The sequence below is a fragment of the Poromitra crassiceps genome, assembly GCF_964638095.1.
Source record: "Poromitra crassiceps genome assembly, chromosome: 1".
NCBI classification, from domain to species: Eukaryota; Metazoa; Chordata; class Actinopteri; order Beryciformes; family Melamphaidae; genus Poromitra; species Poromitra crassiceps.
Window position 1 is genome coordinate 72,505,403 of NC_139623.1, and position 26,517 is coordinate 72,531,919.

The following is a 26,517-nucleotide window of genomic DNA, read 5'->3' on the forward strand; positions in this document are numbered from 1 at the left end:
CCCCGCCATCTTTAATTCACTAGCAGAAGCTCTATGCTGGATATTGCTAAACAATATCCGTCTCCCCGCAGTGCTACACCTGCTAGATGATTTTCTGCTCATCGACCCTCCGTCCGTCCCCTCAATCTCCCTAGTTAAACTCAAAGAGACGTTTCACAGGCTGGGCGTCCCTCTAGCTGAGGAAAAAACCTCCGGGCCCTCATCATCTCTTGAATTCCTGGGCATTAATCTCGACACCAAGCTTATGCAAGCTTCCCTCCCCCTCGAGAAATTGTCTCGCATCCGCAAAATAGCTCAGTCCTATTCAGCAGCCAGCCACATTTCAAAACGAGACCTCCTGTCTCTGCTCGGCCACCTGAATTTCGCTATGCACATTATTCCCCAAGGGAGGTCATTCATTTCCAGGCTGCTCGATTTAGCATCGTCAGTCCCCAGCCTCCTTGACTCCGTTACCCTCAACGAGGGATGCCGATCCGATCTCAAATTCTGGGCTCACCTCTTAGAAAATTGGAACGGAATCTCATTCTTCTATGATGAAATCGTCTCGTCTGCCGACGACCTAAAACTGTTCACAGATGCAGCCCCATCCGTGGGTTTCGGGGGGGTCTACCAAGGCCACTGGTTCGCTGGCACTTGGCCGCAGCAGTTTGCCGGCTTGGATCAGTCCTCCGCTCTATACGAAATATACCCGATAGTGGCTGCCTGTCACATATGGGGGCGCTTCTGGGCACGTAAAAGGATAGCAGTCAAATGCGATAATGCTGCAGTAGTCGCCATCATCAATAAAGGGCGATCATCTTCCCCGGCCATTATGCCTTTTGTTAGGCGCCTAACCTGGCTTTCCGTCACCCATAATTTTATCATGGTCGCCAGGCACATCCCCGGGCATATTAACATAATCGCTGATCACCTCTCCCGTTTCAATTTCCAGGCGTTCCGCAGACTCTACCCCGAAGCAGACTCGACTCCGACACCTCACCCCTCCTTTTCCGCCCTCACGCTCTCATAGAGAGCAATCCCCACCTCACCCCTTTTCTCCACTCGGCCCAGTCCTACATTAGGCAAGGACTGGCCAGTTCCACCATCAAAGCTTACGACGCGGCTTGGCGAATGTTTGCCATGTTCTGCCTCTCCGTCAACCAGCCCGTTCACCCCGTTCTAATTCCCACAGTATGCGCCTTCATTTCTTTCTGCGTAGATGTCCGCCACCTCCGCCCTCCTTACATCCGCAGCCTAGTGGCAGGCATCCAATTTTACGCCAGGGGCCTCGACCCGGCTTTTCCCAGTCTATTTACAAATCCAGTTGTTAAACTACTATTAAAAGGCATTTCAAAAGCTTTTCCGTCGGCCCCCGACTCCCGGCGTCCCATTACTCTCCCCATATTACGGCACATGTTAACCAGCCTCAGACAAGGCATTCACTCCACCTTCTTAGACAGCCTCTTAGAGTGCGTATTTTCCCTGGCCTTTTATGGGTTCCTCAGAATCAGCGAGTTTACATCCCCCGCCACGTTTCAACCCTCACGCGACATAACTCTCTCCGATTTAAAATTCCACCCCGACCACTATAGCATCTCCCTGAAACATACCAAAGTAGGCGGAGCTTGCCCTATAATCATTGCTCGCATCCAATCTCCCTTCTGCCCCTTCTCGGCCATGATTCGATACCTTAAAGTCAGGCCCCCAACTAGTCCCTCGGCCCCCCTTTTCCTCATCTCTCCCCATCATCACATGACGAGATCCTGGTTCATCCTCCACTTCAAGACCACACTCCAGAAATGCAACATCCCTGCGGAGAACTATTCCAGCCACTCCTTCAGGATCGGAGCAGCCACATCAGCAGCCACGCAGGGGGTGTCCTCCGCCTCCCTTCAACAACTGGGGCGCTGGTCCTCAACCGCCTATGCATCCTACATTCGACCAGAGCAAGACGCCATACTATCAGCCCAGAGATCCCTTCTTCCATGACTAAAGAGGCAGCAAGCACTTCGTTGGTGGTGATCAAACTCTCCTTTTCTCATCGATGTGCCCATGCCCGGGCTATCCACATCCACTCCCTTGCATCCCCGCTTTGCCTTAAAAAACCCCGGTCAGCCCCTCATCTCCCGACATGCATAAATTCTCCCCCTGTCAGCCCACGACCTGACTAAAAGCATACCCCAGGCGAGCTCCATGACCCCCGTTTTCACTCTCCCAGTTCCTGAAATAACTTTAAATTCCTTTGGGGGATGATGACCCCCGTTTTCACTCTCCCTGTTCCTGAAATAACTTTAAATTCCTTTGGGGGGATGTCCTATCTCTTACAGCACCGACGCCCTCTCTCATAAGCAAGAGGAGCGTCACATCATGGAGTCATACGCCATACTATTCTGATTCAATAAAGTTTGTTAAAATTATATTAAGAGTCTCTCATGATTGAAGTGTAGTCGCAGACTGAAGTTCAATCATGGAAGACCAAATAAGGCATTAATAGAGCACCCCATGCTGTCATAACCCTCAGCCCAAATGACGTCACTAAATGACGTCACCATCTCCGACGTCACCTTCTCTATGACGTCACCTTTGCAGCGTGACGTCAGTTGCCCAAATGACGTCAGTTATGACATCATAAATGCCCTTCTCCCAGTACTATATAAGGCCCCATCACCACAGCTTAAATCACACTCGTGCAGTCATCACTCACCTTGTGTCAGCATCACGCATCCATCCAGCATCTCCAGGCAAGAAGCTTCATCCCACCACCTCCCCCAGATCACCACCAATGTTATGACTCCCGTTGGAAACAGATCCCCTCAGGGGGAATGTCCTATCTCTTACAGCACCGACGCCCTCTCTCATAAGCAAGAGGAGCGTCACATCATGGAGTCATACGCCAATGAAGTCAATTAGGTTCATGGATCACTGCACCAAAACTTCTGACAAGAAATCATCAGAATTGTTGTCTAGATGTTAGTATTAACAATAAAAAAATTGTGACATCATTATGATTTGTTGTTCATTGTCACTAGCCTATGCATACATGAATCACCATCATTCAGTCAGTCAATCAATTAATCAACAACTCTATTAATCCAACTCAGGGAAATTCGTTTTGAATAGTTTGTTGATGTAACAAATAGTAACATACAAGCAGATACACCAAATAGCTCAAATGTGAAAGAGAATCTATAAATGTTGATAAATGAAGATGGCTGTGAACTCTGTTCCCAAAATAATTACATTTCTACAATAGTTAAAATAATTATAATATTGTGACCCAGAGTTTAACTAAACTTATGTGGGCACTGGACAGGGCTCTGCTAAGCACTGCAGTGCATGAGATTAAAAAGTGACTTCTTCTGTTTTCTTTGCAGGTATATTTCCAGCAATTCCAATGGATCTGTGTCCTGTCAGAACCCTCAACTGCTGCAGTGTCCTGTGTCCTGCAATACAGAACCATCTAGGTCACACATGGGCCGGACCCGACCCCTGGACCATCTCAATCCGGCACCCAACGTCCTCAAAGGAAAACATAACAACCCACAAAAAGTCAATAGAAGACAGAATCACGTTAATAAATCTAAGCCGATACAGCCATTTGATTTGTATCACTATGATATCAGGAGATTAACATGAGAAATTACCAATCACAGCGGGAGGGTTACAAATAGAGACCCCCACGAAAATCAGGAGTGTTGGCAGTTATCAGTCCAATGTGTTGCCCTTCGCTTACTTTATGTAAGTCAGTATGGCCCTCTGGAAAAAAATGTTTCCCACCCCTGATCTAGGTTGATAGACTTTCAGATATCAAGTATCTTGGTCAACAGGCTGGCATAAGTAATGTCTCTTATAACGATCATTAAACCTGATTTGGTGACACAAAGTATTTAACACTGTTTCATTATTTGCATCATCGAACATAGCTGCTATCAAGAGGTTTTGAGGTGTCTTCAGAGTGACCAGCTTACTGTATACCAGGTCACTCTTACCAGAAGTGACTACGCTGTTGTCTGTTATCTGCCAAATATATTTCCAGACTGTTAGAGGATTATAGATTATCTGACATCAGCCATCTTGATAGATATTCCAATGTCTTTAAAGCTCTGTCATTGTTTTAATTTTGCAGTTGTTCTGAATCTTGGATTAAGCAAAAAGTGAACTCTACTGGCTGATGTGTTCTGTCTTTGGTTGAGATGTTTTGCATGAACTGTAATACCATCTGATATATTCAGTGTTCCTGCAAAAAAAAATCATACACAATTCATTTAAACAGATGGACATTTGCTGGTCTCAGTTCATTTATTTTCACGGCTCAAACCTTCAGATTTGTTGAAATACTGATCTATAGAAGTTAAAATAAAAAGATTGCATAGGAGTTATGAGTGTGCAGTCTGTTTCTTTTGTTTACAACTTAGAACACACTACCAAACATGCAAAGCCACTTTTGCCTGCTCCTTGGTTGACCGTGCAGATGTATAAACTATGACAATTAAGCAAAGAAGTGATTTTATATTTAAATTGAGGTTCTAATTACATTTGAAGACCCAGACAGTAGGCTACATCATGATAGCAGAAACAAGGTGGCTACAGATGCACTCCATTTGGCTTTTCCATCAGGTCATCCTGTCATTGAAGGTTGGAGGCAGTAGATTCTTGGAGACAACAGTGAGCCATGTCAGCCTGGTTTTGCAGCATGTCAGAATTTCAAACCTGTCCAACAAATCAATATAAAATATCAAACAATGTTGCTGCCTGTCCAAAAATCTATAAGTAAGTCACGTTGGTTAATTTTACATGTGTTATTAATACAAATTTAACGTTACTCTAGATTAGAGACTGGTGAGCAGATTACTAAAATATACTGTAGTGGAGGTAAGCCACATTTTTTAAATGAGGTTGATAGTTTACTCACTTGTTCTCAGATCATCTGTATTCATCAATGAGGTGGGTAACTCACATTGGATAGTTTACCCACCTCATTACCATTACACCCCTGACTGTAACGTTAAAATGCTAGCTGCAGTTTATTTGTTGGTATTTGTAATATAGTTAATCACTTAGCTAGCGTTTTAGTCCAAGTGACAGACCAAGGGAAGCATACAGACTGATCAGTGATATCACGTTAGCGTTGCTCATAAACTACTAGCGTAGTACTGCATTGACTAGCTCACAAAAGTTGCTAATAAAATAAACAGACTTTAAAAGGGGTAACGTTAGTGGTAAGAGCACATTTACCAAAGAACTTACCATAAATTAGTCTTTTATTTGGACTCAGATTCTTAGCGAACGCTTGCCACCGCTTGGCACCAGAAGCTGCCGAACTTTCACGACTGACGTCACGTCTTAACACTGAATTGCTGGCTAAGTTAATATTATATAAATGAATGCAAATCATAGTAAAGTGCAACTGAAAATCATTCCAAAAAGTTAACAGCGAGTGATGTTGTGGTATTTGGATTTGACAGTAACCAGGAACTACAATACCAACGTGAACCACGTGATAATTTTCCAAGCCTGCTATTGGATGATAAGTACAAATACGTCATGCATGGCGGACCCTAAACATAGCTGTCTGCTCTCTTTACCGGAGAAAATGCAAGTTGACAGAGTTAGCGATCACAAAATATGGCAAGAAAGAACGCGTGGCAACAAATTTATTTTCATTTGTTGAGACATGTCTCAGTTGTTAATAAAGGACTGTGTTTTCCCTCGGTAGGGATCGTTTAAGTGCACAAAATCTCCCCTGGGCCCGTCGCCTATTAAGAGAAGTGAGGCGATGAATCAGTGATGCTGTTGTAGTATAGGATGAACTGGCCGTGGTTAAGGCAAGAAAATATTTGAAGCGGAAAGTCCGGGAGGAAATGAGTGCCATGTACTATATTAATTTATAACTGCTGTTACGGCCTTAGGCCGTATTTGTATTGTATTCCCTTATGTTTCTTGTTAATTCCCTGTATGCATGTGGTTTAGATGTGTGCTGAGTGAGAGCTCTTGTTGTGAGTGGATCTTTGTTCTACAGGTGATGGCAATCAGCTATGATTGGCCGGTGGTGGCTGTGGATTGGTCGACCCCGCAGCACACTGCCTTTAAAACTCCCTGGATTCTGCAAGATGGCGGGGAGGCCCAGCAGTAACTGAGTGGTGTTGCTGCTGGTCTTCCCCCGCACTCCTCCAACCAGTGTGCTCTGGCACTTTGTAAATAGCTAGTCCTTAGCCAAATAGCGTATCTGAAGCTGTAGGGGTGAATGGGCCTTTTAATTTCAGTTTTCTCCTGGTTTTGGTTTAGTTGAGGGAGGTAGGTTTATTATTGTCTTTTCTTTCATTTGTTTTGTCCTTAGTTAGTTGGTGGGTGGTATTTAGTGTGGGTTTTGGCTAATGTTCACCCTGATCCATTGCTTCAATCAGTTTTACCAACTTTGCACTGTTAATGTAACCCATGTTTGGTGCCTCGCAATAAAATTGTGCAGTTTGTTACATTTTACATCTGGTTTCTGTGTGCATTTTATGTTGCAGCCTGACCTTAGACCGGGTCGTAACATGAATTGGGGGCTCGTCCGAAGCTAAATTGTGGCCTCATGCTTTTGTTTTGGTGCATTTTTTCCTGTAGTCTGGTTTTTGCTTGGCAGTTTTGACAGTTTTTTGTGTGTTTTCCAGATCCACCTGGTTGAGCTTGGGTGTTTGCCTGTGTTGATGACTGTTCGGCTGTGGCAATTTGGTCATGACACAGGGCGTCGGGAGCTCGTGCATGCTGGAGTTGAGTTTTGCCAGTGTTTTTTTTCATGTCGATTTTTGTTCAAAGCCCAACCTGGTAAGGTGGGTGTAAAAAGCAGGTGGTCGCTGTGGTGGGAAAGAAATAGTTCCTGCGCTCCAGCATTTTGTGTTGTCGGGGCAGTTTCTGGCATTTCAGTGTGGGTGGGGTGGTTGAGGCTGCCTGTTCCACACCAAGGACTGCTGGCGGGACGAGTGGACAGTGGTGACGATTGCTGCTCACTCAAGTCCAGACTAATCCGATGGCTCAAATGGAGGCCGGGGTAGAGACGAAAGAGCACCTGGGACTCGCCCTCCACGTGAGAGGTGGAGCTGGAAGCAAGGGATTTGAGTGCTGAGATTGATCAACTCCTGTATCTCTATGTCCGACAAACAAAGCTGGAAAAGGAGTCTGCTCTGGTCAGGTCTGCAGTCTACCCCGGTGAGTTTACGGTTTCCCACCCTGCATACCAGTGGACAACTTGCTTGTATTTGTGTCTAAAAGTTTCGTTCTAGTAGTAAAACTGTTTTGTCTTCGTTATAGTAAAGTTAAATCTGCCAACCAAAAATACAGTATGTTGCCTGTGTTAGATTTGTTTGCTTTGTTCTGTTGGAGGAGTGTGTTTAGTGACCTGTGGTACGTTACGTTGTGAGTTCTGTGTAGTGAAGGCACAGCGTGTGAGTTCTGTGTAGTGAAGGCACAAAGTGTGAGTTCTGTGTAGTGAAGGCACAGCGTATGAGTGCACAGGCTCTGTGGGTTGGGACGCCAGCGCACAGACTCTGTGCATTGTGACAACACCCTTGGTGTTAGTGCTGGGGGGGGACATTTTTAACATCACCTTTTATCCGGAAGTGCCCTTAGTTCGTTTTCGTCCGACGCCTGTAATATGTTTCACGAGCTTTAAACCGAGGCAGTACGTGGCGCCTATTTACAGGTAGTTGCTGTTCTCCAGCAGTTGGGAGCACAGACGGAGGGAGGGGACACATGGGACAGAAGGTTTTGGTTTTGTTTGTTTTGCCGCTGCCCTGGTGTGTTTTGTTGTGAGGGTTAGTTGTGATAGCTAATCTGAGTTAACCTGTGAGATGTAGATGACCTGTGGGAGGTTTTCCTGCTGTCCTGATTTAGAACATCTCATTTGGGGTGAGATGTTCTCTTTTGGGAAGGGGGGTGTTACGGCCTTAGGCCGTATTTGTATTGTATTCCCTTATGTTTCTTGTTAATTCCCTGTATGCATGTGGTTTAGATGTGTGCTGAGTGAGAGCTCTTGTTGTGAGTGGATCTTTGTTCTACAGGTGATGGCAATCAGCTATGATTGGCCGGTGGTGGCTGTGGATTGGTCGACCCCGCAGCACACTGCCTTTAAAACTCCCTGGATTCTGCAAGATGGCGGGGAGGCCCAGCAGTAACTGAGTGGTGTTGCTGCTGGTCTTCCCCCGCACTCCTCCAACCAGTGTGCTCTGGCACTTTGTAAATAGCTAGTCCTTAGCCAAATAGCGTATCTGAAGCTGTAGGGGTGAATGGGCCTTTTAATTTCAGTTTTCTCCTGGTTTTGGTTTAGTTGAGGGAGGTAGGTTTATTATTGTCTTTTCTTTCATTTGTTTTGTCCTTAGTTAGTTGGTGGGTGGTATTTAGTGTGGGTTTTGGCTAATGTTCACCCTGATCCATTGCTTCAATCAGTTTTACCAACTTTGCACTGTTAATGTAACCCATGTTTGGTGCCTCGCAATAAAATTGTGCAGTTTGTTACATTTTACATCTGGTTTCTGTGTGCATTTTATGTTGCAGCCTGACCTTAGACCGGGTCGTAACACTGCTCTACGCCTGAAGCATGCCTGACAAGCTATGAACTAGTTGAGCCAAGATCAACGCGATTCTGTGCAAGAAATGCATGATGGGTGGAAGACTAGATCGATCGTTGTTTAGGATTTCTAGGACTGCTGAGTTATGAGAGTGGATGAGTATGGACTTCCTAGACTCAACATGCCCCCAAAGAATGGCAGATAAGCGATGATAATTGCGGCTGAAGGAAAGAGACTGGGGCAAAAGATTTGACCTCTGCTTCTGTCTGTGGCTGATAGAACTCCGTCTGCGCAGCTGAAGAAGAAACTGCATGCTGTGTAGTAGCTGACGGGAGTGCACTGTGGCTGATCTAGCGAGCTGCATAGAGAATGAGTTGCACTCTAGTGCAGTTACTGAAGAAGAAGCTAAATGCAAAAGAAGCTAAATGCATCTACCGTAGCCGATGGATTAAACTGCACTCTAGCCATGACTGATGAGCTAACTGCTTCTGCCGCAGCCGATAGAGACCAAGTTGCACTCTAGTGCGGTGGCTGATGAAACTAACTGCGTCTGCCATCTGCAGTAGCTGATGAAGTGAATTGTACTCCGCAATGGCTGATGAAGCCTTCTTTGTCTACGGCAGCTGATGGAGTGATCAGCACTTTGCAGTAGCTAGCTGGTGAAATGAACTGGACTCTGTATAGTGACGGATGGATTTAACAGTGTCTGTTGCAGCTGATGGAGTGAACCTTACGGTGGCTGGAGAAGCTAACTGTGTGCTACAACTGATGCGATTGAATTATGCTCTATGCAGTGGTTGACGAAGCTAACTGTCTGCAGCATCTGATGGAGTGAACTACACTCTGTGGCTGATGACGCCAACTGCTTCTACCCGAGTTGATGGAGTGATTTGCACTCCATGCAGTGGCTTATGGGAATAACTGTCTGCAGTAGCTGATGGAGTGAACCGTACTCTGTGCAATAGGTGAAGCTAACTGTGTCTGCAATAACAGTGAACTGCACATGGAGGCTATTGAAGCGAACTGCATATGCAGCAGCTGTAACTGAACCCCTGTGCAATGGGGGATGAACCAACTACGTCTGTGGTGGCTGTTAGAGAGTTTTTAACTTTTTTTCTTTTTTTTCTTTCTTTTTTTTCTTTTTTTTTAACAGAGGACAAATAGCCACTACAGAGTGAACTGCATTCTGTGCAGCGGCTGATAGATTGAACTGGCTGATGAAGCGAACTGCATGTGCAGCAGCTGATACAATGAACTGGCTGATGAAGCGAACTGCGTCTGCATCAGTTGATGGAGAGAATTGGATTCTGTGCAATGGCTGATAAGCGAACTGCGTGTGCAGCAGGTGATAGAGTGAGTGAGCTGGCTGATGAAGTGAACTGCATCTGCAGCCGTGGATAAAGTGAACTGCATTCTGTGAAGTGGCTGATAAAGCGAACTGCGTATGCAACAGCTGATAAGATTGAACTTGCTGATGAGGCGAACTGCGTCTGCAGCGTTTGATAGAGTGAACTGCATTCTGTACAGTGACTGATGAAGCAAAACTGCGTCTGCAGCAGCTGATAGAGTGAACATGCTGATGATGCGAACTGCGTCTGCAGCGGCTGATAAGAGTGAACTGCATTTTGTGCAGTGGCTGATGAAGCTAACTGCATCTGCAGCAGCTGATAGAGTAAACTGACTGATAAAGCGAACTGCATCTGTAGCAACTGAAATAGTGAACTGCGGTCTGTGCATTGGCTGATGAAGCGACTGCGACTGCAGCAGCTGATAGAGGGAACTGAGTGTGGAGGGATGGAGGGAGCTTGTGGTGTTAGTCAAGATTCAACACAGGTTGCAGAGCTAGGCATAGGAATGAGGGGAGGAGGGGATGAAGGGATGAGGGGATGAAGGGATGAGGGGGTGAAGTGAACAGCGCTCTGAGCTGCAGCGAGTGAAGCAGGCGAACTGTGCAACAACAGGCAGAGCCAGCAGGATGAAGTGATGAACTCTCTGCCCCTCAATATCAGAAACTCTGACTCACTCACCTCCTTCAAAACCCAACTCAAATCCCACCTCTTCAAAACAGCCTGACTTCTACCTCTAACCACCATTCCATCTCTGCAATCTATTGATTTGTATTTGTTTTCGTTCTTGTTATTTAGTTTTGTTTACTGTATTACTTTTTCTTTGTATTGTAAAGCGTCTTTGAGTTCCCCAGAAAAGCGCTATATAAAACCTATGTATTATTATTATTATTATTATGAAACTCCCTGGGTGGGTGACACTGCTGTGGAGTGTTAAGTATTAGCACAAGACAAGTTTGTTTGGGTGTTGGGGAAGGGATGGGGTAGGGAGGAGGTGGGGATGGGGGTGAGGATAGACAAGCTTGAAAAGAAGGAAGAGGCTGAGACTGAATAGTCTGTGGCCTGATTTTAGTCTGTGGCCGGACTCCTTGGGTTAATAGCCAGGCTGCTGCCATATGGCCCTGGAAGAAAATGAGGAACAGAAGCCATGTTGCTGTGAGCGGCTGAAGGGAGGGTAGAGGAAATGGATGATGGATGGTAGGCTGTACATGTGCACAGGGAGTTTGTGAAGCCTGAGAGACAGGCTGAATATCATGTTTTGTTTGAAAGTAAAACATGATCATTGTTGAGAAAGAGAGAAGTACTTGCCTAAGTACTTGTGACTATCTGTCTATGTTGAACTTATGCAGACAGAAACCAGAATTGTTGTTGTTGTTGTTGTTGAAGATCAATGCTGGTGGTTTACCATTGAACTGATGTATTTGTGTTATTTATTTGTATATTTAACATTGACAAACATGTTAAATATATGTGTGTGTATATAGGACCTATAGATATATAAGCCAGAATTAGCCATGAAGGCTAGTTGTCCATGGTTCACATTAAGAACAGGCATAGGACACTATACTGGTTCTAAGATAATTAAATATTTGTAAATGTTTGTACTTCATATCACAACGTGTGGTCTAAACTAAAGTAAATAATCTGAATCTGATTAAAGAGAGCTGAATTTAGCAGTGAGCTGTATCAAATGGAGGAGTAGTAGACATACGACCTGTCCCTCACAAGGGGGACCTGAAGATGCGGCTGGGGTGACGTGGCTGAGGCTCTGATGTCACGCCTGACGACACCGGCTGTGGTTGGCTCTGCCGACGGTACCCGAGCAGGAACCAGAAGCGCTGAAGTTTGGTTGTTGATATTTGTGTGGCTGAATAGAGTAGTTTTCATCGCCGTGTTGAAAGAGAATGCATTTCCCTCTGTGGAAATAGATGCAGGCGACGACGGTACAGTCTGATGTCGGGCTCCCATTTGTGAACGTGGAGTTTCTTCACCCAAAGGAAGAACTGGAGTGCCCGTGGTGAAGGGATGCAGAATGCGTCGTTACACCGGCAACGTAGAATACGTTGATACACTGCCTCCCTGGAATATGATCGCCTTCCACGTTTGTCGAGTCGATTTGACACGGGAATATTGACTGATGATGCTGCCGGGCTGGCCGTGTGGACTCTTGGCTTTGGTGTGGAGGCTGTGACGCTAACTGTTAGCGGCTAACGTTAGCATGTCTGATAAACGTTACCGGAGAGGTTTGATCTGCGCTCGGCATCCACGGTGAGTTTGTCTGGTTTTTGCATGGTGATTCCAGCGATTGTCGAAGTTTACTGATGTGTAGAAGCGTTTGAGCTAAGCTGCATGGTCTGTCTGTTGAGAGAACTGAGATGATCTGAGACAAACAGGGCAGGAGAGGTTCACCAGGTACATGTATATGTAACCTGCCAGGTAATTGAGGTGTGGTTAGAGGCGTGGTTAGAGAAGTGGTTGAGGCGTGGCCCTACTCCTGAACTTAAGTTAACATTCATTAACTTCCATTAAACGAGCAACTCATTATTGATGGATCAACAAGGCATTTCATTTATTTCGATATTACAACATCACAATTGCTCGAGTGACATCACTGATGACATCATCATCGAGTGCCCGAGTGCCACCACTGGTGACATCAAGCCCCCAGGAATAGCGCTGGGCTTTGAAGCCATTTGAACATGCTGGCGAAGCTCTGTATTGCAAGTCACATGACGCCATGCAGCCCAGAAAGTAAAATTCCTATCCACTTGCATGGGGACTCCGGCAGCTGTTAAACCCAGGGGAATTTTTTCCGGGTGTCACTCAAAGTATAAAACGACTCTTTTAATTATCAACTAATTTTTTATGGGGCATTTTTTTCTTCAGAAGCCACTAAAAGAGCCGTATACGGGGGTATTTTCTTCTTGTAATACAATCCATTGGTGGGAGGGGTGGGAGACGTCATGGAACACGTCATGGCACACATGCGCACTTCGCCTAGGGCTGCATGGTCAGGAAGTAAAGCCAGGAAGAAAAAGCCCCCATGATGGCTTCATGCGCCAATGAGCAACCTCCGTCCGAATGCATGGGTGGGCGTGGCACGTCCCTTATCCAGTTATTATAATACATCCATGGGGGTGACATCACCAATTCTATACAAGTGACATCATCAGTGAGTTATGAAAGACACTGATGATGCCATAGACATTGTGACATCATCAGTGATGTCATAACTGCTTCCCTGCAGAGGCTATAAGTACGACCAGTGCAACCGGGCGTGGAGAAACTTGAGTTTTAACACAAGTAAATACTGTACAGAGGCTAAAAGAGAAATCATACAATGTCCTTCATCCGAGTGGTGGATTCTGACGAGACATTGCAAAAGCTACTGAGGGCAATCAAGGCAGTTGTGATGCTTGACGTGGAGAGAGCCACTTGGCATGATTGGTTCTCTGACATTTATGCCTTGTGTAACACAGAGCCCCCCCTGTGTGAAAGATTGTACACAGAGACCAAGGGGTTTCTTGAGAATCATGTTCGGCAGTTGTACAAGAAAGTCCTGGAATCAGATGTTCTAGTGATGTACCACAGATACTGGGAGGACTACCGCAAAGGAGTGGACTACATGGAATGCTTATACAGGTATCTCAACAATTGGTTCATCAAGAAGAACAAGCTAAAAGAGGCAGACCTACAGTATGGCTATGGTGGAGAGGACATGAACGAGCCACTCATGGAGATTGGAGAGTTGGCGCTAGATATGTGGAGGAGGAACATGATCGAACCTCTCCAGGCTGTCCTGATCCCGATACTGCTGAATGAAATAAAAAATGACCATTGTGCTGAGGACCCGAACCAGAAGCTAATCCACATGGTCATCATCTCCTTTGTTCATGTTGAACAGTACAAGAAGTTCCCACTGAAACTTTATCAGGAAATCTTTGAAGGACCATTTCTGACAAAAATGGGAGAGTATTACAAACAGGACAAGCCCAACCTACTACTGCAAGAATCCAATTTCTCACAGTATATGGAAAAGGTCTTAGTGCGGTTGAAAGATGAGGAGGTGCGATGTCGGAAGTACCTGCACCCCAGCTCCTATTCCAGAGTCATACCTCATATGATCCAGGAGCTGCAGGTCCATATCCACAACGAGGGCCTCCGAGCCACCAGTAACCTCTCTCAGGAAAACATGCCAACCCAGTTTGTTGAGGCAGTGCTGGAGGTTCACCATAAATTTGTTCAGCTCTTTAACACAGTTCAACTTCCGAATAGAGATCAGCACGTTATGATTGCACTTGATAAGGCTTTGACATCTGTAGTGAACTACAAGGAGCCCAAGTCCATCTGCAAAGCCCCTGAACTGCTGGCCAAGTACTGTGACAATCTGCTGAAGAAGTCTGCAAATGGAATGACGGAGAAGGACGTGGAGGACAAGATGACCAGCTTCATCACAGTGGTCCAGTACATACATGACAAGGACGTGTTTCAAAAGTTTTACGCCAGAATGCTAGCAAAGCGGTTAATACATGGCCTATCATTATCAATGGCCTCAGAAGAAGCCATGATCAACAAACTACAGCAAGCTTGCAGCCATGAATTCACGAGCAAACTTCACACAATGTACACAGACATGGGCGTGAGCGCCAACCTCAACAACAAGTTCAACGATTTCATCAAGAACCAGGAGACGGTGGTGGACCTGGGCATCAGCTTCCAGATCTACATATTACAGGCCGGAGCCTGGCCTCTCAAACATGTCCCCTCCACTTTCACCATCCCCCAAGAACTCGAGAAGAGTGTACAGATGTTTGAGTTGTTCTATAATCAGCACTTCAAGATGAGGAAGTTAACCTGGCTGCATCATCACTGCACAGCTGAGGTGAAGATGAACTACCTGTCAAAGCCCTACGTGGCCATGGCGACCACCTATCAGATGGCCGTGCTACTGGCCTTCAACAACAGCCAGACGGTGGCCTACAAGGAGCTGCAGGACAGCACACAGATGAACGAGAAGGAGCTGCAGAAGACCATCAAGTCTCTGCAGGATGTCAAGGTGCTCAACCACGACTCGCAAAAGGAGGGAATTGAAGCAGAGTACACGTTTTCACTAAATATGAGTTTCACCAGTGAAAGGACAAAGTTCAAGATCACAACGTCGATGCAAAGAGACACGGCACAGGAGATGGGGCAGATGAGGAGCAATGTAGACAAGGACCGTAAAATGTATTTACAAGCTACTATAGTGAGAATCATGAAAGCCAGCAAAGTGCTCCAGCACCACACTCTCATCCAGGAGGTCATCAACCAGACCAAAGCCAGGTTCAACCCCAGTATCAAAATGATCAAGACGTGCATCGAGGGGCTCATGGACAAGCAGTACATCGAGCGGAGCCAGAGCTCGGGGGACGGGTACAGCTATGTGGAATGAGCTGAGCAGGGACCGCTGACGCATTAACACCCACCCACCCACTTGACCAACCAGCCGACGCAGGTTAGACCTAAAAAAGAACCAACAAAACAAGAAAATAAAAAAACAGACTAATTCATCTGTTTCGCTTTCGCTGTCTGCCGTGATCACTGTCCAGGGAGTGAAGCCTCCATCTCGGATTTAAACAAAAAGAATCACGCCCAGGTGAGAAGTAAGCGGTGCATACATCATCAGCCTATCAGTGTCTGTCATAAATCACTGATGACATCACAATTGCTTAAGTGACATCACCGATGAATTAGTATATGACATCACTGATGATGTCACAATGTCTATTGACATCATCAGTGGGACATCTTCAGTGGGTATGACATCATCAGTCACCACTGGCTCACTTGATGATTGATGATTGTGGGACATGACATCATCAGTGGGTATGACATCATCAGTTGGGGGGCGTTTGCATGCTCGGTTGATGGATTGGTTGTTTACTAATTTGACAGTCACCACTGGCCACCATTCGACAATGATGACGATGACGTCAGCGCTCTGGCCACCAATCAATGCTTGGGGCTGAGGACCACAGGACAGTGCCGTCTGTGCCATAACGAATGGAAGGAAGGACAGCCCCACCAATCGACGATTGTAGGGGGCGGGGCCCACTTAACATTGTGGGGCTGGAGTCCACAGGACAGACACGGTCCGTGCCATAATGGACAGAAGGACGGATCATGCCATAACGGACACAGTTATATAAGCGGTTGCTCCGCTTAAAAACAAAAGGTCGCAAAATCATGTCAGACAGCCAATGGACACCACCACCCATAGAGCCCTCCCATCACTCCGAGCCCACCCACCTTTCCATAATTCCGCCAATCGCGTGATTCCACAGCATTTCTGCAGAGACAAAGCTTACCCGCCAGTCACATGACTCCACGTCAATCTGTTTTCACTTTTATATGATAGACGGCTCTATTTACGCACCTTGTGAAATGGTACAGCACTTCCAGGGTTAAAAACATGCGACGGTGAGGTTCCACCAAAACCAGGAAGCAGAGGAAAGCTACCGTCTCCCATCCCTCCAAAGCTGGCTAGGAGTGACGAGGTGTACTGTATCTGGGTGCTGTAGGGGTGACTAGGTGTACTCTGTTTCTGGGTGCTGGGAGGGGAGGGGGGGTAAGGGGGCATGGCTGAGGGGATGTGCTCCTTGGCGGAGATCTGCGTGCCGCTCTCTGAGTGCACTTCTACAGTAGTTTGAATGACTTCTCTTTTTGACAAAGCACACGGATTTCCTATTTGAGTGTGTAACCTCAGGAAGCAGTTGCTGGTGGATGTGAAGCAGAGGTGGACTTCCTCAACACACACACACACACACACACACCTTACTGTGCTGACTAACCCCTTGGGTACAAAAATCGGTACTTTTAAGGGTATCGACCCAATTACATCCGTACTACCGAGTATAGAAATAAAATCTGTACAAAATGTTGATACCTGTTGAGAGTGTGTGCATCTGTAAATTGTTCTAAATAAAAATAACAATGGTGAAATTGATGTTTGGATTTTTTAGCTGAGGCCCGCATAGCTGGGCAGCAGCTCTGATAAGTCACTCCGTCGGTCCACAAAATCGCACACACACACCTGTGCATGCCCTTATTAGTGATGTCACTCGTGTGAGCATGCCCACATGTCACAATGTCAAAACTGGTGACATCACTGAAGACATCTGTAGCGAAAATCATCTAATGTGCATTAAATATTGAATATTTAATGTACAGATCTCTCCTCTCCAGAGGTCACAGGAACTGACCTCTGGCTGCGTCCTGCATCTGGGGGGAGCCAAAAAGGGCCCAAGGCGCCAGCCTGTCTGGAAATACCAAAGGAGTGATTTCTAACTGTTGACAGTGTGTTTCGTCAATGTCCGTTCTGTCCGGTTGGCGGAGATTTAGTTCACAGGTCACACGGACGGGACCCCGGACAGGACTCTTGAAGCAAAACAGTCATGCCCCTGCACTGAGTCTGGAAGCAAACAGTTTAGGAACTTGTGTACCGTACGTGCAACTCATGGAGTGTTTGGTATCAATATTCTCCGAATCGCAACCCACATTGATCTATATAAATCATGGGTATGTTTAATAATGCTTTGTAAATGTACAACACGGTCCCATCTTCCTCCTTAAACCAAAGGTCATCGAATGGAAGTGGGGGGTCAAAGGCTATAAACCAATTCACATTCCTTTTTAAGAAGAGCCAGTAGACATTCACTGTCGTGGTCTTTTTGTGTGTGGCCCAAAATGGAATTAACAAACCTCATGATTCTATACTTTGTCAAGTTAATTAGTATTACATACTTCTTGAGTAGGAATGTATAGTGTGTTAATGTGTGTGTGACAATCATTTAATTAGTTACCGTAGATCTAACAGTGTTGACATGTTATCGAATCTAGGGTAACTCTTTTTAATTCACCCGAGATAAGTGATTTGATTAACCCGTGGTTTCATTAGATATGTTTGTGTTACGTACACGTATACAAGATTTGGTAAAGATATGTGTTCCAGAAATAGTTTTGGTTTATTCCTTAAATATAGAGATACACCACACATGTTTGATTTCAAAATAATCAGAATAATGTGTGTGATGTAATTCTGAAAGTGTCATGGCCATGAAGTCATTTGATGAGATGTTTTAAGCATGTGATAAGTTTTAAGGGAAAGAGGTAGATGTTTTTCTCGCCGCTGGTCCCTGGATAAACAGTCATAAATCTGTCTTGGGCCATCCAGTGTAACAAGACCAATTTCTATATCTGCTATCTATCTAAGTCTATTTACCTTTCTCTTTTCCATTTATATTTTGTTTTTCTCACACCAAGAGTGATGTCAAGAAATATAAATAAGCTTGTGAAAAAGGTACATAGTTTAGTTGAGTTCTAGAACTATACTAAACCCTTATCTGAATGCAATAAAAGGCAGGGCCATGTTGCAAGGGGCGTTCCCTTTCAAAAACTGTGGCTGGCTGCTCTCTAACAGATTTGGGCAGACGAAAGAAGAACTTTGACACAACAAGGACTTTTTAGAACTCAAGAATTCAAGATGTAGTCCCTACTTTTAGGCCTCAAAAGACGCCATGCTTTTTTGAAGGCCATTGCAGCTTTCACCAAACCAAATGGTGATTGTCTCATATAATTCTGCCACCAACGAAGAGGGTCACGTGGCCCTATCGAGGAAGGACCGCTGCTCCAGACCGCTGTACTGAGCCGGCCGTCTTCCCACAAATAGGCACGCTGACTCTTAAGGATGGCTTTTCAGTTCAAGACGATATACATGTAGTTTCCAAGAGTGGGAACAGATTTCAAGGAAAGCCTGGCTCTCATCGAACTAAATATAGTGAGATTAGATACCTTTTTTTGCTTTATTTTTGATAGGTGAAGCTTAAATCAATCTTTGATTATCCCTTTTTATAATCGCCATTACCAGAGGCGATTCCCTTTTTCGACGGGATGAAATCCTCTAAACGAGATGATCAGACAATTGAAGCAACAACCAGCCGGCCTCTGGGACCCCTCGCCTGCCCGTCCAAGAGCAGACATGCTGCCCGTCGTCGCCATGACAACCCAGGCCGTCCCAGGCCAGAGAGAGAAGTCAGCCGACTTGTTCAGCCTCCCCACGTCAGGCAAAGTGACCACACGTCTTTCTGCTTATTTTGAGAGTGCTGTGAAGATATAGAGTAACTTAGAATACTCACCTATTGAATTAGAATATGTATTTAATTAGGTTAGGCTTAGGTTTAGGTTTAAACTAGGCTTTCTAGAGAATCCTTTTGACCTGCTGGTACCTTTTATCAGCAGCTATATTATTCCCTTCCTTTCACTTTTCTCCTCCTTTCTCACCCCTCAATCGAACAAGGTGTTATGCATAATACTGTGATTTTACTATTTGGTGGATTAAATAAACGCATTCTGTTTTGAAGTTAAACACGTGTTCAGTGCTTGTTATAATAATATCAGTCGATTAAAGATCTCCTTCCTTAGAACTGATTCTGATTCCCTGTGACCGACGGCAGGAGTAGGCCTAATAGCCTATAAATTAGGCCTACTGATTAGCGTGGTGGTGCCCCTGAGGATTTTGATATTAGCCTATTGAATCAATAGGGATATCAAAACCCATATTTCTATCTAAATTCCTTACACATCTCTCAGTGATGACATCACAATTGCTCGAGTGACATCACTGATGACATCATCACCATGGACTGAGCATGCAAACACCCCCGACTGATGATGTCATAAACAACCACATAACAACCGCCTCCAACTGATGATGCCATGGATGACATTCCCTACAATCATCGAGTGGAAGGACGGAGGGACACCAAGTCAGTTATAGAAGAGCTTCATCGTTCTGGCACAGGGTGTTATAAGTGACATGTGTGTCACATGGCTCGACACACACACACACACACACACACACACACACACACACACTGGTGGTCCGCGAGTAGATTTATATTTTCTGGGAAACTTAAGGTCAGATCACGATGCTTATGAAGGACTATATGTATTTTTTCACCCCGAATCCAATGCCATCACCCCTGACTTTCTATGACTTACGGTTGCGGAGATACGTTCACTCTGCCTGCAGGGCTACAGAGACAGAGTACAGTGGGTGGTTGGGAGTTCCAAGTTACTGACCAAACACCAGTAATTGCTGTCAGAATATAGAGCCATTTAACACTTATTTGAACACAAAAACATCACTGAATGCAACTTGAAGATGGCAAAAGATAGCCTATTTGACTTTGGCAACATTGTGCATTTATTGAACTTGAAAAAACTTTCTTTGAACTTTGAATATATTTGAACTGAACAGGAGAAATAAATGTTAAAAAAAAGAAAAAGTAAATGGACTAACTAAAATAAATTACATACATATTTTTTACATCTGTTATCTTGTTTTCATAATTGGAAGCCAAAAATGTGATTAATTGTACTGCTATTTGTCATTTAATTAGCCTGTAATTTACAGTTGAAGTAGTAGGCCTATTGTTTTTGGGGATGTTTTGGGAGTTAGGTGGTCCCTGAGTTTTTTTTTCATTTGTTTAAGTGGTCCTTGGTCTGAAAAAGTTTGAGAAACACTGGTGTAAGGCAAGTACTAGTAGTTTTATTAATAGATGTATTGTGATTGCTGCATTAGCCTAATACTTCATTACTGGACTTTAATTCAATCAGGTACACTTGTCTCATTGTGGTCTGGATTGGAATGCAAAAATGTGTCTATACAAAGAACATCAAAACAGGCTGTCAAGAAATGTGTCATCCCTCACAGTTCTCTCCTGAGCCCACAAGGAAGATGCAGTGAGAATCTTTCAAGGATCTTCTGTAGGCCTTCAAGCGCCTGAACAAAACATGAGTTCAATGGACACAACAACATCTAGTGGTTTAAAATGGAACAACAATGACATGGGAATCAAAGTAGACTACAACAACTGGCACTGAACTACTGTTCGTAAATAGGCTAGGTAGAAAGTTTTGATAGCCTACAATACAGTATGTTTGCGTGCATAGTTACCTGTTCATAAAATATGTTTGCCATTAGTGCACTTATGAAGCTCAAGCAACACATTCCTCATATTGTGGATACTTATTCATTAGGGATGTCACAATATATCGTCCCACAATATATCGCGATATCAAAACGTGACAATATGTATCGTTGAGATGAAATCTCATATCGTGAGAAAAAGAAGCTGAACATGGTGGCACTGATCTGCATCTGATTGCATGCTCGCTCTCCTTTTCATTGCTTTGTTTGAACAGATGAGGCCGGGACGTTACAGACACGGAGGATGAAAATGGTGAAATTGCTCAAAGTAGCGTGGAGGATGCCCCCTCAACTTACAAATCAATGGCAAAAGAATATTGTTAAAATATCGTATCGTATCGTTATCGTAAACCCAATATCGTGTATCGCATCGTATTGTGAACTGAGTGTATCGTGACACCCCTATTATTCATACTTGATGCTATACTTGCATTCTCAAATTGTTTTACCTGTGTTTAAAAAGACCGCATATAGGCGGGATTTTTGTATAGAAGTAAAAGCAGTATAAAGGGGCTTAACTTGCTCTCTCTCACACACGCACGCACACACACGTGGTGAGAGTGGACAACCACACCTCCTCCACACTGACCATCAGCATAGGAGCGCCTCAGGGCTGTGTCTCCAGCCCCTTCTGGTACGACCTTTACACCCACGACTGCGTGGCGACACAGACTTCAAACACCATTGTGAAGTTTGCAGACGACACAGCAGATGGGACTGATCTCCAATGGCGATGAGACGGCCTACAGGAAAGAGGTGGATGCCCTGGAACAGTGGTGCCAGGACAACCACATCTCCCTGAACATCTCCAAGACCAAGGAGGTCATTGTGGATTAGAGGAAGGGGAGGGAGACTCGCCCCCCAGTCACCATCAACGGCACAATCGTGGAAAGGGTGGACAGCTTCAACTACCTGGGAGTCAACCTCCACCAGGCCCTGACGTGGGCCAACCACACCGACACTGTCGTCGAAAAGGCCCAACAGTGACTACATGGACTCGGACGCCTAAAGGAATTTGGCCTGAGGCTCAAAATCCTCAGGGACTTCTACAGAGGCACCATTGAGAGCCTGCTGATCGGCTGTTTCACCACCTGGTACGGGAACTGCACCACCATGGACCGCAAGGTGCTGAGAAGGGTGAGGCGTGCGGCCCAGCACGTGACAGGATGTGAGCTGCCAAAACTGCAGGGACTGTATACAGTCAGCGGTGCCTCAGGAAGTCCCGGAATATGATCAAGAACACGAACCCCCCGCACAACAGCCTGTTCTCGCTGTTGTTGATTTTGCACCTATTTATCTACTGCACCTTGTCTGTAAAGGAGCAGCCTATAGGACGAATCAGCGTGACATTACTTGCCACCCAGAAATGCGGTAATAGTATGAGTTGTTAATATCTGCAGCTGTGGCTCAGGAGGTAGAGCAGGTCATCCACCAATCGGAAGGTTGGTGGTTCGATCCCCGGCTCCTCCAGTCCTGCATGTCGAAGTGTCCTTGGGCAAGACACTGAACCCCAAATTGCTCCCGATGGCTGTGCCAGCACCCTGCGTGGCAGCTGGCCGCCTTCGGTGTGTGAATGGGTGAATGTAGGCACATTGTAAAGCGCTTTGGATAAAAGTGCTATATAAATGCAGTCCATTTACCATTTACCAATATCGCAAAAACTATACATGGGATCGCTTATATTTTGACATTCTGAGTGAGAGCATGGCCCATACCATGAATGTAGGATAAGCAGATCCAGGATCTGTCCCTTGATCTGGTTTGGCTTAACCAGATCATTGCCATCTAGCTAGATTCTAGCTAAGTCATACCACGAATGTAGTTCTCAACTCGTTAAGTGGATCCAGGTTTTTCTAATCAAGTTGAGAGCGCGTGCACATACAAATGCTCGTGCACGGGAGCTCGTGCCTGCAAAAGAGGCGTGGTTTTTAACAACTAGCCAATCACAATCCAATATGGACTATGGACTACTTCAGCTTTTAAACCGCCAGAGACGCCTATTTCCTCATTCATTCAAAGCGCAAATCGTGAAGCTTTACTGTATGTCAGAATCAAAATCCGCGTTGGATATTATTAGTCTCTTCCCGAATGACTGTAAAGTTATCGTCTTTTTTGCGAGTGGAAGTCATGTGTAATCTATCTCAGTCTAAATTACAAAATCCGTAAGCGTATTTAGACCATTTAGGCTCAAATGAATAATGATCTCATGATGTGTTTGGTCGCACTGATGGAATAATTCCTATCTAAGGCTAATAGGCTATCAATAAAAAAATAATGATAATATATTTCATTTATAAAAAATAGCCTATTTTGTGGTCACATATAGGCTATTGGCAGCAGAGTCGCATATCTCCATATTTCATACAAGGACTATGCTGGAAATAATATGAAGTTCAATCACATCATACAGGCCAAAAGCAACACAGTTGCAGCTGCAAAATGCAGGAGTAGCCTAGATATGAATAATCTATGTGCAGGCAATCCAATTGCTTAGATGTAGTTGTAGAAACGGTCCATAATGGCCCACCGTTAGGCCTGTTCTTGGGGCAGTCGATGCCTACCAGCCGGCGCGCCAACGACGTGATGATGATGACATCATCAACGATGACAATGATGTCATAGCATAGAGTTCACCTGTGAGGTCATCGGCGATGTCAGACATAACACCGATGATGTCATAGTTCCCTCGAACGTTGTGACATCACCAATGACGTGATGTCATACACCGGAATGCGACCATATAAACAAAGTGTTCCGTGACGCTACACCACATCCGAGAGATTCCAGCTTGATCCCTTCGAGATTCCTTCGACTTCCATACTTCTTCAGGTATTCTTACACCCTAATAATGTCAACCATTAGCACAACTAAATCCGGACCCGAACTGAACCCTGGCCAGCTTACAACCGGCCAGGCCCTGGTGACCGACTGTCTTACACCCAGTCATACCAGTGGTATTTCAACCGCGTCCCAGGACCGACATCTCGGTCCCTATCTCCATCTCCGTGATTCTGATCGATCACAGCCCGTGAGCCTTCATACACGATCCAGCACACTTCACGAGGCAAGCCCAGAAGCTTTGCCCCCAGCAAGCACACTAGCTTCGCTACAATTTGGTACCACGAGCCGGATCCACAAGTCCTCTGACCCAAAAGCTTCGCTACAATTTGGTCCTTCGAGCGGATCAGAGGACTTGCGACGCTCAGAGATGGAGCAGGAGTCAGGTGAGCTCGCCCTGGTCACGGCACCTCACCGACCAGAGGAGCAACCCTTCCCCCACCAGATCGAATCTGGATACCGCAGAGTATCCAGGGTTCAGAGTAGTACTAAAGGGCCAGACCCCCTACACTCCCACCAGACGATCCAACCGGGGCAGGAACTCATCCGCAGCCACCACCGACTCCCTGCTCAGGCATCCCAGGCAAGGGACTCGACGCTACGATCCGACGCTACGATCGTGCGCCAAAGGGAGACCAACCAGGACATCACTGAATACTTCAAGGAATCCCAACGCACTGGCAGGTCCCATCAAGCTGGCCACCAGTCAAGCCGGGACAGGTCAGGTCATGGAGGCTTGACCTATGACGACAGAGACGCCCATGTATCCCGCAGCCCCAGCGGGCGCAGGAGTCACCATCATCAGGGCGCAAGCCATCATGACGGAATATCTTCGGCCCAGGCCCTCGCCTATGACCCGGAGACCCCAGGCCGGTATGGGTCAGCCCGGTACCAAGCAGAGCCTCGGTCGAGGAGCCCCAGTCACTCTCACTATCATAGCACCAGCAGCTACTGCAGTCACCATAGTGCATCGCGACACTCTAGCGCCAGCTCACGGTCAACCGTACGCGCCCACGCGTATTCCTCAGCCCAAGCGGCAGCTTACGAGGAATACAAGGCACTATTGGCGACCGAGAGCCTTCGCCGCCAACACGCGGAGGAGGAGGAAGCCGATGAGGAGTACGACCGGCTGAACGAGCAAACCAGAGCGGCGAGGCGGGCCCGAGAACGGGCCCAAGAACGGCAAGCAGAGGCTCAGCGGGCCCAAGAACAGGCCCAAGAGGAGGCCCTCCAAGCTAGAGAGCGGATCACCCGCCGCCTGGAGAGAAGCCGACACCTGCGGCAAGCTGAGCTGGCCCACCACGAGGCCCGGGTTCGTGCCCGGCTGCAAGTCGAGCAGGAGCACGTGGCGGCCCGGCCTTGCGCCCGTCCACTTGCCGGGGACCTGGCAGTTCCACCTGTGCCTCTCACCTCCCACGACCAGCGTCAGGTCAGCACGGCGGCTCCAGAGCCAACGACCCAAACTACGGAACCCACTGTTCCAGTGCCAATGCCACCAACACTCCCACCTAGGACATGTCCACCGACAAAGGTTGCCGACCCTGAGCATACCATAGAGTGCAACGGGGCGGCCAAGCCAGCCACTGGGATACCCCACACTCAGGTATGCACGGCGAGCGTTGGGACCAACAGCACAGGGCACAGCCAGCCGGACGGCGTCAATCATTCCCACAAGATAGCTGGACACGACGGCTGGGACCCCCCCAGAGGGCGGGACCAGCCATCTCAATTACCTATTCCCAGAATTCACCTCCTGGCCCTGCCCGGGCTCATGGAGACAACTCCAGCCAAGGCCTCCAGGGAGGCCAACAAGTCCGAGCAAGTGGAGCAAGTGGACATGCCTTTGCGGACAGCGAGGCAGGAGCCCCAGATGCTTCACGGGGCGTAGTGGAGCGGATAACAGAAAAAATCGTGCAAATTTTGATACAAGCATGAAATTTGGCTCGGTTGTTATCCAGAGGTTTCTGATCAAATCTGCCCAATGGGCCATCTGAAAATCTGCTCGTTTTTCAAGATGGCCGCCAAAATTTCATGGAAATGTGTGTAGTTGGCCGATTTGAATGATCTTTGTGTCTATCCCTATGTTTTCAAGCCTTCTGGAGTCGATTTTTCTCATTTTATAGCCCTTTGATTTTGTCATTTTTCAATATGGCCGCAGAATCGGCCTCCCAAAGTTGATTTATTCCGAAGAAATGTGTGTAGTTGGCCGATTTGAAAGTTCTTGTTGTCAATTTGTATGTCTTAGAACATGCTACTATTTTCTTACTAGTTTAGCACTAGACTAAAAATTATCTAGATAATGATTTTAGCGATGAATTATTAAATTTGTAATGAAACAATAACAAAATATAATGCCAATACAACTTTCTTGGAAAAGTAACAAAAAAGAACACCAATACAATTGATCTCATTGTTCTTTCTTCAGTTGTAACTCCACACAAAAACAACTGTCGGTGGATGTTATGTGATTGGTCCTCTATGAGCTACTGCTCACATATCCAGAGTTAAAGCACTTGCATCTCCGTTTGCAACCTTTCTTACAGGAACACTTGGTCAGTTCCTGACAGCTGGCAGCAATTGCAGGTAATGCTGACCAACATATCTACCATGTCGCTCCCTTCTGTGTCCAACCCCAGTCAGCAGGACTGCTGGTGTCTGGCCTGGAGATGGTAGCCTGGCCCCAGATAATCCCAGCCTGATAAGCAGCATGCTTGGCTTGTTCTCTGAGGGCTGCCTGTGTTGGTGGAATTGAGTTGTATGGACTCTGCTTGCGGGCAAA

The 26,517-nt window shown here is 46.1% G+C and overlaps 1 pseudogene across 1 annotated transcript; it reads left to right on the forward strand.

Annotated features, from left to right (window-relative positions):
- Window positions 1-13,229: 13,229 nt before the first annotated feature.
- On the forward strand, window positions 13,230-15,302 carry LOC310793853 (cullin-2 pseudogene; annotated as a pseudogene). The gene has a single exon. The product of its transcript is annotated as a cullin-2 pseudogene (transcript).
- The last annotated feature ends 11,215 nt before the right edge of the window (window positions 15,303-26,517 follow it).